Below are 14,921 nucleotides of genomic sequence, written 5' to 3'. Positions count from 1 at the left end.
ATTGGCTAGAAGAAAGACTTTTGTCTGACTAACTGGAAAGATGTTCCTATTTATGAAGAGTAAAGGGTCTCTTAATTATTTGTCAGAAGACAGCTATATGCTTTCTTTGATCACTCACAGAATGTTTATTTAATTTTGGAGCATGAAGATGCTTCATCTCATTCTCTGATTTCAGTTAGTGTATTTTATCCAGAAAGTGGATGAGGAGAAGCCACGGGTCATACAAAATATATCTGATTTCAAATACATCTGGGTGGTTTTTATTTTTAACTTTTAGCTTCTGGTTATGTGTTGACTAGCACATAGCGAAAACTTAGATTGGGAATTCGGCAGGAGTAGCAAAAATAGCTAGTAATTCTGACAGTGACACAATTTTGCAGGAAGAGGCTCATGTTAATGAGTATTAATTGTCTTGAAAAATCTACATATGTGACTAACTAGAAATACCTTAAATGTTGCCTAATTCAGGTATTGGATAAATAGATTGATTTGAATCCCTGGAAGACTAAGACAGGCCTACTGAGTTTCTGATAAAAAGAGCGAAACAGTTCCCCTCCTCCAGTTTTCTTCAGCAGAGCAAGTCACACACTGTAGGCTTCATGACCACATCATATTGCATCTTTTTTTTTTTGTAAAATATGGAACACTTCACGAATGTTGTGTCATCATTGCACAGGGGCCATGCAGATCTTCTCTGTATCATTCCAATTTTAGTATATGTACTGCCAAAGCGAGCACTCACATTACATCTTAATAGGACTGGCTCAGATGCCACCATGAAACTGATCAACATTTTTAGTGGATGTATAACACTGACAAGATTATTTTTTAATGTTTTTCTTAGATAATGATTTTATTCATGCTTTGCAATCACCTTATTCATTTACTTGTTTTTGTTTACTAACAGTTTCCCACCTACCAAGAATGTAAGTTCCATGAGAATAGGGACCTTACCCCTTTTGTTTACTGCTGTATTCTGAGCACTTAAAACCATGCCTTGCACATAATGACTGCTCAGTAAATATTGTCAAAAGAATGAGTGTTTATCTTTATAGATTCATCAGTAGACAACTATCAGCCAAGAGAAAATATCGCCAGGGCATCTGCTCTGTATAAAGACTGTCAATGCGGTTCATGATAAAAGCTACACCTTATCCTTTTCACTTATCAAAATATTCATTTTTTTTTTTGTCAATCATCTTTCCAGGATGAGGAAAACACAGGGTATTTCAAAGAATACTGTTTGTCAGGGATACAGGGTACTATTCAGATCTAGGAGTAGGAAAATGATAAAAGCCAAAATAACAATAGCTATATTATTTTGGGAAAAGCCAAAATAGTAATACCTATCAGTTCAGTTCAGTTCAGTTCAGTTCAGTCACTCAGTCGTGTCCGACTCTTTGCGACCCCATGAATTGCAGCACGCCAGGCCTCTCTGTCCATCACCAACTCCCGGAGTCTACCCAAACACATGTCCATCGAGTTGGTGATGCCATCCAACCATCTCATCCTCTGTTGTCCCCTTCTCCTCCTGCCCCCAATCCTACCCAGCATTAGGGTCTTTTCCAATGAGTCAGCTCTTCACATGAGGTGGCCAAAGTATTTTATATTTTGGGAAAGAGTTATGTACTGTTTTAGAAGAAGAAGGTGTTATCAATAGACAAAGGTCTGTTATCAATAGACAGATGTCTAATATCAATAGACAAATGCAGAAGTTGTGAGTTTTTATAAATTCTTATTCTGATTTGTGTCAAGCAATAGGCAAGAATGAACATGTCTTCTAAAACAATACTTTTAAATGGCTGGGTGCCTAGATTGCTAATGAGTATAGTCCTTCATACTTACTAAAAATTGGAAGAGTTATTATTTTTTGTCTTTAAAAAAATTTGTTGAATAAAAAATGGAAAGATAGAAAAAGTAAACTCTGGTTAGGATCTGATGTGGAGCTCTGTTCCCAACTCTGCTGCTACCTCCCTTTGTGATCTTGGGTGGTCTCTTTTTTTGAACCCCAATTTCCTTGTTTATAAAATGAGAAGACCAGGCTTAATAATCTTTAAAGACTCTCAGCTCTAAAAACTAAATGATTCCATCAGGCTCCTCATTAACAGCAATGCATTTCTTCCAAAAGAGGGTGCTGTGGTTTTTCTGAGTGCTCTAGCATTTTCTTGAGAGGAACTGAAGTGAGGTGCAATCTCAGCTTAATTTCGTGTCTTTAGACTTTCCGCTTTTGAGAAATACTGATTCCTTAAATTTATTTAGTTGTTTATTTGAGGTGATATAAACTAATTCTTGATGTTATTGATACTTTTAAAAGCTTTTTTTAATATGTTGATTTAAAAAATCTGGCAAATAAAATTTCTAAGAAAAAATAAAAAGTACACAATCTCACCACTCAGTATTAACATTTTGGTGTATTTCTGTTTGGTTTTTTTTTGTATCATTCAGTTTTTCCCGTATCTGTATCTAGAGAGAATGGGAGAGGAAGTAGAGATTTTATTTTGTTTTTGGCTTCTCCCATCTGGTGAGACTTTCTATAGAATTTGTTTTGGAAACTACTGTTTATATAGCCACATTCTTACTCAATATTTAGGTTGTTTCTGTATTTTAATATTAAAAATAGTGGTGTGAAGAATATCTTGTATGTGAATCTATGACATAATATGTTCAGATTTCTGAATCAAAAGCTAAACATTTCAAGGTTCTTGATATATTTGTCAAATTGCTTCCCTGAAATATAGCCATTTTGATCAAATCATATATGGAATCATGCAATGTGTGACTTCTTAGCTCTGGCTTCTTTCTCTTTTTTTAAATTCAAGTATAATTGACATATAACACCATAGTTTCAGGTGTACAATGAAGTGATTGGATACTTGTATACATTGTGAAATGATCACCACAATTGACTTCTTTTAATTAGCATGTTTTCAAGGTTTATCCATGTTGTAGCATGTATCAGTACTTCATTTCTTTCTGTCATCAAATAATATGCCATTGTATAGATATACCACATTTTGTTTGTACATTTATCAATTTTATTATTTTCACTTTTGGGTTATTATGAATAACAATTTATGAATATGTGTGTACAGACTTTTGTGTGGATATGTTTTTGTTTCTCTTGGCTGTATATCTAGAAATTGAATTGCCAAGTCATATGGTAACTCTTTCTTTAATCATTTGAGGAACTATCAGACTGTTTTCCAAAGTGACCACACCATTTTACATTCCCACTAGTAAATATATAAGGGTTCTAATTTCTCCATATTCTCACTCTCAGTTGTTACTGTCTTAGTCATCTTAATGGGTGTAAAGTGGTATCTCGTTGTGGTTTTGATTTGCCCTAATGGCTAATGATGTTGATCATCTGTTAGTATGCTTCTATTTGCTTATCTGGTTTGAAGAAATGGCTATTCAGATCCTTTGCCCATGTTTAAATTTGGTTAATTTTATTATTGAGTTGTAAGAATTTTTTATATATATTTTGGATACTGAACCTTTATCAGATATAGAATTTGTAAAAATTTTCTCCCCTTCTATGGTTCTTTTTACTTTCTTAATGTGTCCTTGGGACCACAAAAATTTTGAATGTTGATAATGTCCAATTTATCTAAATTTTTCTGTTGTTTTCGTATCTTAAGAAACCATTGCCTAATCTAAGATCATAAAATTTGTGCCTTGTTTTCTACAGTTTTATAATTTCAACTCTTACATTTAGATATTTGATCAGTTTGAACTGATTTTTATATGTGGAATAAAGTATGGACCTAACTTCATTCTTTAGTTTATAGATATCCAGTTGTCTGGCATAGTTCGTTGAAAAAGCAATTCTTTCCCCAGTTGAATTACCTTAGAACTCTTTTTAAAAACCAGTTGACTGCACGCCCCCCCCCCCCCAAATCAATTGACCACAAAAGTGAAGGTTTGGATCTGGACCTTCAGTTCTGTTTTATTGATCTTTATGTTTATTCTGAGGCCAGTACCATACAGTCTCGATTACTGTACTTTGTAGTAGATTTTGAAATTGGCAAGTATAAGTCCTCCAACTTTTTCTTTTTCAAGATTGTTTTGCCTATTCTGAGTCCTTGTAAATTTTTAGAATCAGCTTGTCAGTTTCTACAAAGAAGCCATCTGAGATTTTGATAGGGATTGCACTGAATCTAGATATTTTTAGGTGTTTTAAAAAATAAATGATGAGACTGACATTTTTATATGTTTGTTAATAGTTTTTTGAATTCATATCATTTCTATAAGTTCATGTTTATGCTTTTTTCTGTTGGGCTTATTAATATTTATTTACTTTGTATGTACTCTTTGTTATTATGAATAACTTATTGGCCCTTATGATATTTATTGCAGGTGTTTTCCCAATTTGCCTTTTAATGTTGCTTAGGGCTTCCCTGGTGGCTCAGATAGCAAAGAATCCACCTGCAATGCAGGAGACTTGGGTTCAAACCCTGGGTCAGGAAGATCCCCTGGAGAAGAGAATGGCTACCCACTCCAGTATTCTTGCCCAGAGAATTCCATGGACAGAAGAGCCTGATGGGCTACAGTCCATGGGGTTGGAAAGAGCTGGACATGACCAAGCAACTAACACTTCACTTTTTTTTTTCATGAACTTTGGTATATAGAAATTTTGAGTTTTTTAAGAAGTCTTTTTTTTCCTTTGTTTTTTTTTTTTTCTTTTAATTTAGAAAATCTTGCTTCTTCCTGAATTTATTCTTAGTAAAGCAGGCAAACTTTGGCAACCTTGGTCCAGAAAGCCAGGTTAGTTAAACAATTTAAAGTTAAGATTATTACATTTTTAAACTCACTTATTCTTAAAATATATGTAATAGACCTGTTTTGTTAGTATTAAAAAAAACAAATTTTAAAATAATTTATAATACATCAATCTATCTTAATCCCTTGTGTTTTTTGTGTTATTTTTGTTTTCCCACAAACCTCACCACAATATCTTGCTACTATTTGTAGTATTTACTATGATAAAAGAGTATTCTATGCACATTCCTGTCATTGTGCATTCAGCACAACAGTGTAACTTCAAGTTCTTACATCTAGCCTCCTTTAGGAAGAGTATAGTCTTGATTCTCCTGTTTCTACTTTTAATTCTGAAAAAAGACTTTCATTTGGCTTTCTTTTCTTATGCTCTCTGTTCTTACTTCTTTCCATGCATCAGAAACTGTAAAAAGAAGAGCAGTTATTCTTCTCTCTAACCTCCTCCCGCACTGCAGCCTTTTCTTTCTCTCTCATTCTCTCTTTTTTCTCTATTTCTCTTGTTCTTTCCTTTTGCTTCTCATTCTAATTGGCCAGCATTGAGCTACAGAGTTTCTTCTTTTTTGTGTGTGCTGAATTAACCCACTACCCCTTCATCTTCATTCTGTTTCTAAAAAATTAATTTTTAATTGACTTATAGTTAATTTATAATGTTTCAGGTGTATAGCAAAGTGATTCATTTATATGTATGTATATTCTTTTTCGGGTTATTTTCCATTGTAGATTATTACAAGATACTGAATATCATTCCCTGTTCTGTATAGTAGGTGCTTGTTGGTTATCTATTTTATGTATAATAATGTGTATCTGTTAATCCCAAATTCCTAATTTATCCCTCACCCCTCTTTACCCTTTGGTAACCATAAGTTCATTTTCTAAGTCTGTGAGTCTGTTTCTATTTTGCAAGTTCATTTGTATCATATTTTAGATTCCACATATATCATGTGATACTTGTCTTTTTTTTGTCTGACTTAACTTCACTTAGTATGATAATTTCTAGGTCCATCATCTGTTGACCTTTCATCTTCATTCTGACTCACTTTCTAAAAAGTATATCGTTCCTGGTTCTACCTTAACAATGAGCGTTGGTACTGCTGACATTTTAGGCCAGATAATTCTTTGTTGTGGGGTTATGTTATTCATTGTAGGATGTTTATCAGGATCCCTCACCTCTCCTCAGTTAAATGCCAGTAGCATCCCCTCCCCATCTTTCTCAGTTGTGAATACCAATGTCTCTAGACATTGCCATATATTATGGGGCAAAACCATTCCTCAGTTAAGAATCCTGTAATTGACAAAGCAAACTTAACTATTCTAGTTCCAAAATGTAAATTCCTATCTCAATCGTATTTTCTTCACTACCTTTTCTTATCTACTCCCCAAACTAGAACCAAATAAAATTCTTCCTTTCTACCCATGAGATCTATAACTTGATGCTCTATCAGAAACATCCCTTATATTAGCCATAGCATACATTTTGAGATCATGGCATCTGTTCCCATCACATCATGGGAAATAGATGGGGAAACAGGGGAAACAGTGTCAGACTTTTATTTTTTGGGGCTCCAAAATCACTGCTGATGGTGATTGCAGCCAGGAAATTAAAAGATGCTTACTCCTTGGAAGGAAAGTTATGACCAACCTAGACAGCATATTAAAAAGCAGAGACATCACTTTGCCAACAAAGGTCTGTCTAGTCAAGGCTGTGGTTTTTCCAGTAGTCATGTATGGATGTGAGAGTTGGACTGTGAAGAAAGCTGAGCACCGAAGAATTGATGCTTTTGAACTGTGGTGTTGGAGAAGACTCATGAGAGTCCCTTGGACTGCAAGGAGATCCAACCAGTCCATCCTAAAGGAGATCAGTCCTGGGTGTTCATTGGAAGGACTGATGTTGAAGCTGAAACTCCAATACTTTGGCCACCTCATGCAAAGAGTTGACTCATTGGAAAAGACCCTGATGCTGGGAAGGATTGGGGGCAGGAGGAGAAGGGGACGACAGAGGATGAGATGGCTGGATGGCATCACCGACTTGATGGACATGAGTTTGGGTAAACTCCGGGAGTTGGTGATGGACAGGGAGGCCTGGCATGCTGCGCTTCATGGGGTCGCAAGGAGTTGGACACGACTGAGCGACTAAACTGAACTGAACTTGACCCATGAGCGATCATTTATTAATCGAGTGACCTTACATCTCTCTGATGACTTCATCTGTAAAAGGAGGATAAGTACCTAAGTACCTACTCATTGGATTTTTTGTAATTTAATTTTTTTAGCACCAAAAGCATTTTGGGGGTTGCACAGAGTCAGACACGACTGAAGCGACTTAGCAGCAGCAGCAGCAGCATAGCCAATTAAAAGTGTTGTAGTTTGAGGTGAACAGTGAAGGGACTCAGCCATACATATATATGTATCCATTCTCCCCCAAATCCCCTCTCCCATCTAGGTTGGCACATTAACATTGAGCAGAATTCCGTGTGCTATACAATCGGTTTTTGCTCGTTGTCCATTTTAAATATAGTAGTGTGTATATAACCTTTCCAAAGTCCTTAACTATCCCTTCCCCCCTGGCAACCATGAGTTCATTTTCTAAGTCTGTGAGTCTCTTTCTGTTTGTAAGTAAGTTCATTTGTATCGTTTCTTTTTAGGTTCCACATTTAAGGGATGTCATATATTTCTTCTCTGTCTGACTTACTTCACTTAGTATGACATTCTCTAGGTCCATCCATGTTGCTGCAAATGGTCTTATTTCATTCTTTTTAATGGCTGTCTACTCATTGGATTTCAATTAGAATTAAATAAAAGAATGGGCTTCCCTGGTGGCTCATTGGTAAAGAATCAGCCTGCAATGCAAGAGACGTAGTTTTGATCCCTGGGTCAGGAAGATCTCCTGGAGAAGGAAATGGCAACCCACTCCAGTATACTTGCCTGGGAAATCCCATGGACAAAGAAGCCTGTGGGGTACAGTCCATGGGGGTCACAAAAGAGTCGGATGCGACTTAATGACTAAACAGCAACAAAAATAAAACAATGCTTTTTAATTGTTGACCGCATTGTAAATGCTCAATTAAAAGTAAATATTGTACCACCATCATCACTACTCCATTCCTCACGTCCTCTATTGAGCTGACTTTGAGATGGCACATAGGCATATCTCAAAAATTGTCCCTGATTCCACCATGCTATTCTTTCAAGCTAAAACTAGTCTCTCTCTCCTTGGAATTCCTTGGAAAAGTATTTTCTCTTTTTCTTGTAGCACTTGGCACTCTTTACCTTATGTTATAGTTCTTAACGTACACGTCTTTTCTTTACCACTTGTCATTCTGCTCCTTACAGTTCTCAATGTGTCTTTCACCCTGTAGTCCATCCAGTACATTCTCACATAGTACAGTAGTAGTAAATATTTCGAATAAGTAAATAGATTTAGAAACTGAACTGGTGAACAAGCCCAGGGTGTTACTGAGTTCAAGCTGTATTGCTTGCCACACAAAACAGGCGAATAAATCAAGAGACAAGGTGTTGGGGCCAGGAATAGCAACTTTATTGGAAAAGCCAGCAGACTGAGAAGATAGTGGACTGGTGCCCCAAAACCATTTTGCCCAAGTTTGGATGCTAGTTCCTTTATAGAACAGAGAGAAGGGTAAAGAAAGAAGTAAAGCAAAAAAACCCAAAAAAACTCAGTAAGTTGTTGCAAATATTTCCTGGTTCTGGCCAGACTTGAGAGGAGATGTGCTCATTTTTTCTTTCTTGCAGCCATTCACAGGTGGGCCTTGCCAGGATGTTTCCTGTGAACTTAAAGATTTTGGTTTAACATAGGCATGGGAGACAGGGTTCCCAGAAATGGACCATTATATATACTTTACGCTACAGACAACATCCCTTTAGGGATGGCAGCAAAAGCAATAGAATATAGAGGTTAATGTAAAAGAAACAAATACAATAAGGATTTAGATTTATTCTTCCCTATTAACAAGGGTAGCTTATTCTAACACCAACAGAATAGTAACTTGGGAGACAGGATAACAAACTGGTTAAGAGCTCAGAGCATAGTTAATAGGGTTTGGATCTACCACTTACTATCTGTGTGCAACCCAGCTCTTACCATATACTGGACTGTTCAATAAAATAGTTTTGTGATCAGCAAATAAAACTTCAGTAGGAAAAAAATTCTTTTTTATCCGAAGTATTTTGTCTTATAAAAATAATTTAGGGATGTAAAATAACACTCTTTGGTGCCAAACAATCAAGATGTATCCCTTTGCTTTAGTTGTACTGTCGCCCTTTTTAATTAACCACTAGGAAATAGGTATGAAATTGGAACTTCATTATTTTGGAATATTCACATTTTCTTCAAGAACTCATGAAGGTACTACTCAGAGACTTTTCTAAGCCCCTTTTGTAAATTAACAGCAAGTTAAGGATAGAGTGAGATGGACCTATAGTGACATTTTTTTCTACAAAGTGACATAAAACAAATATGAAAGCTAGGGCCTACATTTGAAAGTGTTCAGACTGGGTGTAAACAGAGTCTAACATTCAAAAGTGTTTCCTGCATTTGAAAAGTGTTTTGTGGCCACTCAGAAGATGGTTTGGACCCTGCCTGCATAATTTGGCTCAGCTACCATTTCCTATGTGACCATGACATTTGAATGGAGTCCACATCTAACAGCACCCTACATGTTAGAGACAGCTTCATGTGTTTTCTAGAGACAGGCTGGTACTATGAATTTTATAATATCACAGTGAATTTACTGGTGAATTTCTGTATGCTTATTTGTATCAAAATGTATCTCCTCTTGTCTGTTGCCTGGAGAGTAGAGGTATCAGTTTCTAGAAACACTGCAGAAAAACTTTCCTAGGTGGTGGCTTTCCACACGGACCCTGTTATTATTACTTTTTTCCACTAGGCAGGAAGTGACTAGAACAAAGATTCTTAGATTTAGAAGATCTTACAAGTCTACTTGTCTGAGATCCCCTGCTTCTGTCTTCATGTGACTGCCTTATCTGTCTCCTGGCTTCTTTCCTTCTGTCTCTTACAAGGTTATTGGATGCAGGACTCATCTGGATAATTCAGAATGATATCATCTCAGAGATCCTTAACTTGATTACACTTGAAATTTTTTCCCAAGTAAGGTCTCATTCGCTGATTAAGGCCATGGATATGTCTTTCTGAGGCTCACTGTTCAGTACTGCATCCCCAGTCTCGCTCCACATTCTGCCAGGTTCATTTTACAGCACGCTAACAAATTGTGAAACATTCATAAGTATTTGGTGATAAGTATTTTGATATGCTGATGTGTTAAAAAAAGCAAGAGTGTTCCAGAAAAACATCTACTTTTGCTTTATTGACTACGCCAAAGCCTTTGACTGTGTGGCTCACAACAAACTGTGGAAAATTCTTATAAAGAGATGGGAATACCAAACCATCTGACCTGCCTCCTGAGAAATCTGTATGCAGGTCAAGAAGCAACAGTTAGAACTGGACATGGAACAACAGACTGGTTCCAAATCGGGAAAGGAGTACATCAAGGCTGTATATTGTCACCCTGCTTATTTAACTTATATGCAGAGTATATTATGTGAAATGCTAGGCTGAATGAAGCACAAGCTGGAATCAAGATTGCCAGGAGAAGTATCAATAACCTCAGGTGCACATATGACACCATCCTTATGGCAGAAAATGAAGAACTAAAAGCCTCTTGAAGAAAGTGAAACAGGAGAATGAAAAAGTTGGCTTAAAATTCAACATTCAGAAAACTAAGATCATGGCATCCAGTCCCATCACTTCATGGCAAATAGGTGGGGAAACAGTGGAAACAGAGACTTTATTTTGGGGGGATCCAAAATCACTGCAGGTGGTGACTGCAGCCATGAAGTTAAAAGATACTTGCTCCTTAGAAGAAAAGCTGTGACCAACCTAGAGAGCATATTAAAAAGCAGAGACATTACTTTGCCACCAAAGGTCCATCTAGTCAAAGCTATGGTTTTTCCAGTAGTCATGTATGGACATGAGAGGTGGACTATAAAGAAAGCTGAGCGCTGAAGAATTAATGCTTTTAAACTGTGGTATTGGAGAAGACTCTTGGGAGTCCCCTGGATTGCAAGATCAAACCAGTCAATCCTAAAGGAGATCAGTCCTGAATATTCACTGGAAGGACTGATGCTGAAGCTGAAACTCCAATACTTTGGCCACCTGATGTGAAGAACTGACTCATTGGAAAAAACCCTGATGCTGGGCAAAATTGAAGGCAGGAGGAGAAGGGGACGACAGAGGATGAGATGGTTGGATGGTATCACCAACTCGATGGACATGAGTTTGAGCAAGTTCCGGGAGTTGGTGATGGAAAGGGAAGCCTGGCATGCTACGGTCCATGGGGTTGCACAGAGTCAGACATGGCTGAGTGACTGAACTGAACTGTATTAAATGCTAAGGGAGAGAAGGAACACCTAGATCAGTAGTGAAGAAGTGATATCTAAAGTGAAAATGAAAGATCAAAAGGAAGGAGAGAGGAAGGAGGTGGCTAGATTAGTGTTCCAGGCAGAAAGGAGCATCCATATTCACTTCCTGTTTTAGAGCCACATCTCCTACAGGGGAAATCAAAGATGGCACCTGACAGTTCCTCTTGTTGCTCCCTAGCAAATAGGGGCAGGTGTGAGCCTGGGGTAAAGAGAATGAATCACTCATCCCAGCTACAGCATTTCAGGGGATGCCAGAAAACCTCAGTAATTAAGAACTATTCTAGTGCAGTATATTTAAGAATTACAATTAATGTAAAAAATCCATGATGAACAAAATAACAAAACTTTGAAGAAAGAAGGATCAGTAGTATTGATTTTCTCTTTTGCCTCAGGCACCAATACAGTTTGGCATTGTTGTTGTTGTTCTTTGTTGTTCATTTGCTATGTTGTGTCAGACTCTTTATGACTCCATGGACTGCAGCACACCAGGCTTCCCTGTCCTTCACTGTCTCCCAGAGTTTACTCAAACTCATGTCCATTGAGTCGATGATGCTATCTACCCACCTCATCCTCTGTTGCCCCCTTATCTTGTCCTCAATCTTTCCCAGCATCAGGTTCTTTTCCAATGAGTCAGCTCTTCACATCAGTTGGCCAAAGTGTTGGAGCTTCAGCTTCAGCATCGGTCCTTCCAATGAATATTCAGGGTTGGTTTCCTTTAGGAATAACTGGTTTGATCTCCTTGATGTCTAAGGGACTTTCAAGAGTTTTCTCCAGCACTACAGTTCAAAAGCATCAATTCTTCAGCATGGCACTGTTTTGAGGCTTTCTTTAAATTTTAATATTTTGTTCATCATAGATTTTTGCATCAACTTTGACTTTTAAAAATACTGCATTGACATACTACTTATCTTGATTAGTGAGTTTTTTGATGCCCCTTTATATTGTGTGTTCAAGGCTAGCTGAGTTCCTCAGTCACCTCACCCAGGTCCCAGCCCTGTAACTAAGACACACACATAGGATCCATGCTTAGCCCATTGGGCAGTCTCTCCTGGGGCTTGACTCGAGAGAGTGTAAAGACAGAGATGTGGTTGGAAATATCTCACAGCAATGGCAGTGGACATCTGTATTCTACCGCGTTGTGACTGTGTGCTGCGCATGCTAAGGCACACCTCTAGAGGCTGTCCCAGAGGCCATGTGTAACACCCTTCCTGTGCCATGATCTTGGTCATGTACTACTGTGGCCCCCTCTTGGTCTTGCTCCTTTTCTGAGCTGGTGGTGTTATGTTCAGAATCCATATTTCCTTCCTTTTTGAAAATCACAATTATCCTTGTCTATCTCCAGACTTCTATCCTCCCTTCTTTAGAGAAAACCAGTAATGGTCGCATGATTGTGTATGTAAGTTTTCTTGATACCTTAGGATGAAATTCAGCCAGGGCTAGAGAAACGAACTCATTTGAGGTAACTTCTTTTCAGTCACTTCCCCTTGCCTTGTACTGCTTTCCTCATTCAGTCTTTGACCAGAATTTCCAGCTTGAACATAATTTTGAACATTTATTATTTTTAGTCATCATTTCATAATATTACACTAACTGTCCAAATATAAATGACTTTTTTTGCTGTCTATAACTTAAAAGTAATAATAATAGCTAGTCATTGGTCCTGAATACATGAACTGCAGATATTAATGAGTTCCACAGTCAGAGGATTTCACAAGTGCCAGAGGCATCCATGGTAAACAATAATGTTTACCAAGAAACAGCTGGAAGATTTAGAGACATTATTCAGTAAGAACTTATGTCCAAACTCCAGTCTTGGAAAAGAATAGTCCTCAAACTGTCATATATCCAGCAGTAACTACAGGTCTGCTTCAGGAACTTCATAGCAAAACTCAGAAAATAAAAATTCAAACATATTTGGTAAAAAGCAACAAGAAGCTTAACAATAACAATTACCTGAGGGAGAGGTCAAGAGAAATACCAATACTCCTCACTAGATTCACTGATGAGGCCTGTCCTGACTCCCTGGCTTCTATAGAGCATTTGGCACCCTAAGTCCAACTTAGCATGACCCTATTATTTACTATTTTTTTTAATTTATTATTATTATTTCTTGGTTGTCCTGGGTCGCTGTTGCTGAACCTCCAACCCACATCTCCATCTAATCTGTGAACACTTTGACGTTTACTCTCTCCGAGTCTGAGGTCCTCATGTGAAAGATTTCCTTCCTTTGCTGTTACAAAGTCCAAGCAAGCAAGCACTTGTCACTCCTACATCACCTACAGTTTCCTCCCTGTCAGTCCTGAATAGCAGTTTTCTCTGTCATTTCCTCTGCTTTCTGAGAAATTGTCAATATGGTATCAATTTATCAGGTGTTCTACTTTTACCAGAATGAAACCTCTCCCCAGTGCTGGGAGAGGTGACATTTCCCGTTACTGCTGTACATTGTGTCTGTATCTGTTTTGTAATCTGTATTAGGAAAGCATCATTGTGTGTCGACCACAATAGCATCATTAGAATAGAACATACCTTTCCAGTGTCGTGGGTCTTGGTGACACTTGCCTCCTTGTGTTAACCTTTTAAGTTTACTTTTCTTATTATTCATGTTCTGCTGCTGCTGCTGCTGCTACTAAGTCACTTCAGTCGTGTCCGACTCTGTGCGACCCCATAGACGGCAGCCCACCAGGCTCCCCCATCCCTGGGATTCTCCAGGCAAGAATACTGGAGTGGGTTGACATTTCCTTCTCCAGTACATGAAAGTGAAAAGTGAAAGTGAAGTCGCTCAGTCATGTCTGACTCTTAGCAACCCCATGGACTGCAGCCTACCAGGCTCTTCTGTCCATGGGATTTTCCAGGCAAGAGTACTGGAGTGGGGTGCCATTGCCTTCTCCGATTCATGTTCTAGAGATTGTCAATTAGGAATGAGGCCATAGCCTGCTCTCTACTTGATATTTTTGTTGATAAATTATTTAAAGGCTCTACTATAGTATTCTTTAGGTGTCATACCAGCACCTCTATGTTGGAGCTCTTCTTAATTTTACGTTATTTTATTGAGACTTCTTGGGGGCCTCCCAGGTGGTGTGGTGGTAAAGAATCCACCTGCCAGTGCAGGAGATGCAGGTTCAATCCCTGGGCCAGGAAGATACCCTGGAGGAGGGCATGGCAATCCACTCCATTATGCTTGCCTGGAAAATTCTGTGGATGGGGGAGCCTGGCAGGTTACAGTCAGTGGGATCGCAGAGTTGGACAGGACTGAATGGCTGAGCACACTGACACTTCAAACACCACCCAATCATCTGCTTTAACACTTCCTGTCTTATACCTAATATGAAATGATATATATCCTCTTTTCCCCTCTCATTTCCTGTGGGGTGTGGCAAATTTGGAGGAAATGAACACTTAGGAAACTTGATCAAGAGTTGTACTGTTTCCTGGATAACTGCCTTTTAACTTGGATTATAGAGGCAGAGTTAGAAATCATACAGGGGGAAAGAAAAAGAAGGGCCGAAAATAAAGTCAAAGCAGAGCTTCTTCAACAATAGAGAACTTTGAAAGTTCTGTCTAGTGTTATGATATCTGGGGACCTTCTCACTCATGGGGGCCAAACTTTTTCTTAAATCAGATGAAATCTAAACTATTTACAACAGACTTTATTTTGCAAACATTTATTTAACGCTTACTGTGAGATATAT

General features: G+C 38.0%; 1 protein-coding gene and 1 non-coding gene across 8 annotated transcripts in view; one reads left to right on the top strand and one right to left on the bottom strand.

Annotated features, from left to right (window-relative positions):
- The window catches only part of PRORP (protein only RNase P catalytic subunit), a 137,131-nt gene that overhangs the window by 86,928 nt on the left and 35,282 nt on the right, over nucleotides 1-14,921 (top strand). The window lies entirely within an intron of this gene.
- Nucleotides 633-738, bottom strand: LOC145530632 (U6 spliceosomal RNA). Its single transcript, XR_014071949.1, has one exon. It is a non-coding gene; the product is annotated as a U6 spliceosomal RNA (small nuclear RNA).

This window comes from Giraffa tippelskirchi, chromosome 12 (genome assembly GCF_054371585.1).
Source record: "Giraffa tippelskirchi isolate mGirTip1 chromosome 12, T2T-mGirTip1v1.2.pri, whole genome shotgun sequence".
NCBI lineage: Eukaryota > Metazoa > Chordata > Mammalia > Artiodactyla > Giraffidae > Giraffa > Giraffa tippelskirchi.
The sequence above is the reverse complement of the archived record's forward strand: the minus strand, read 5'-3'. Positions and strand labels throughout refer to the sequence as shown.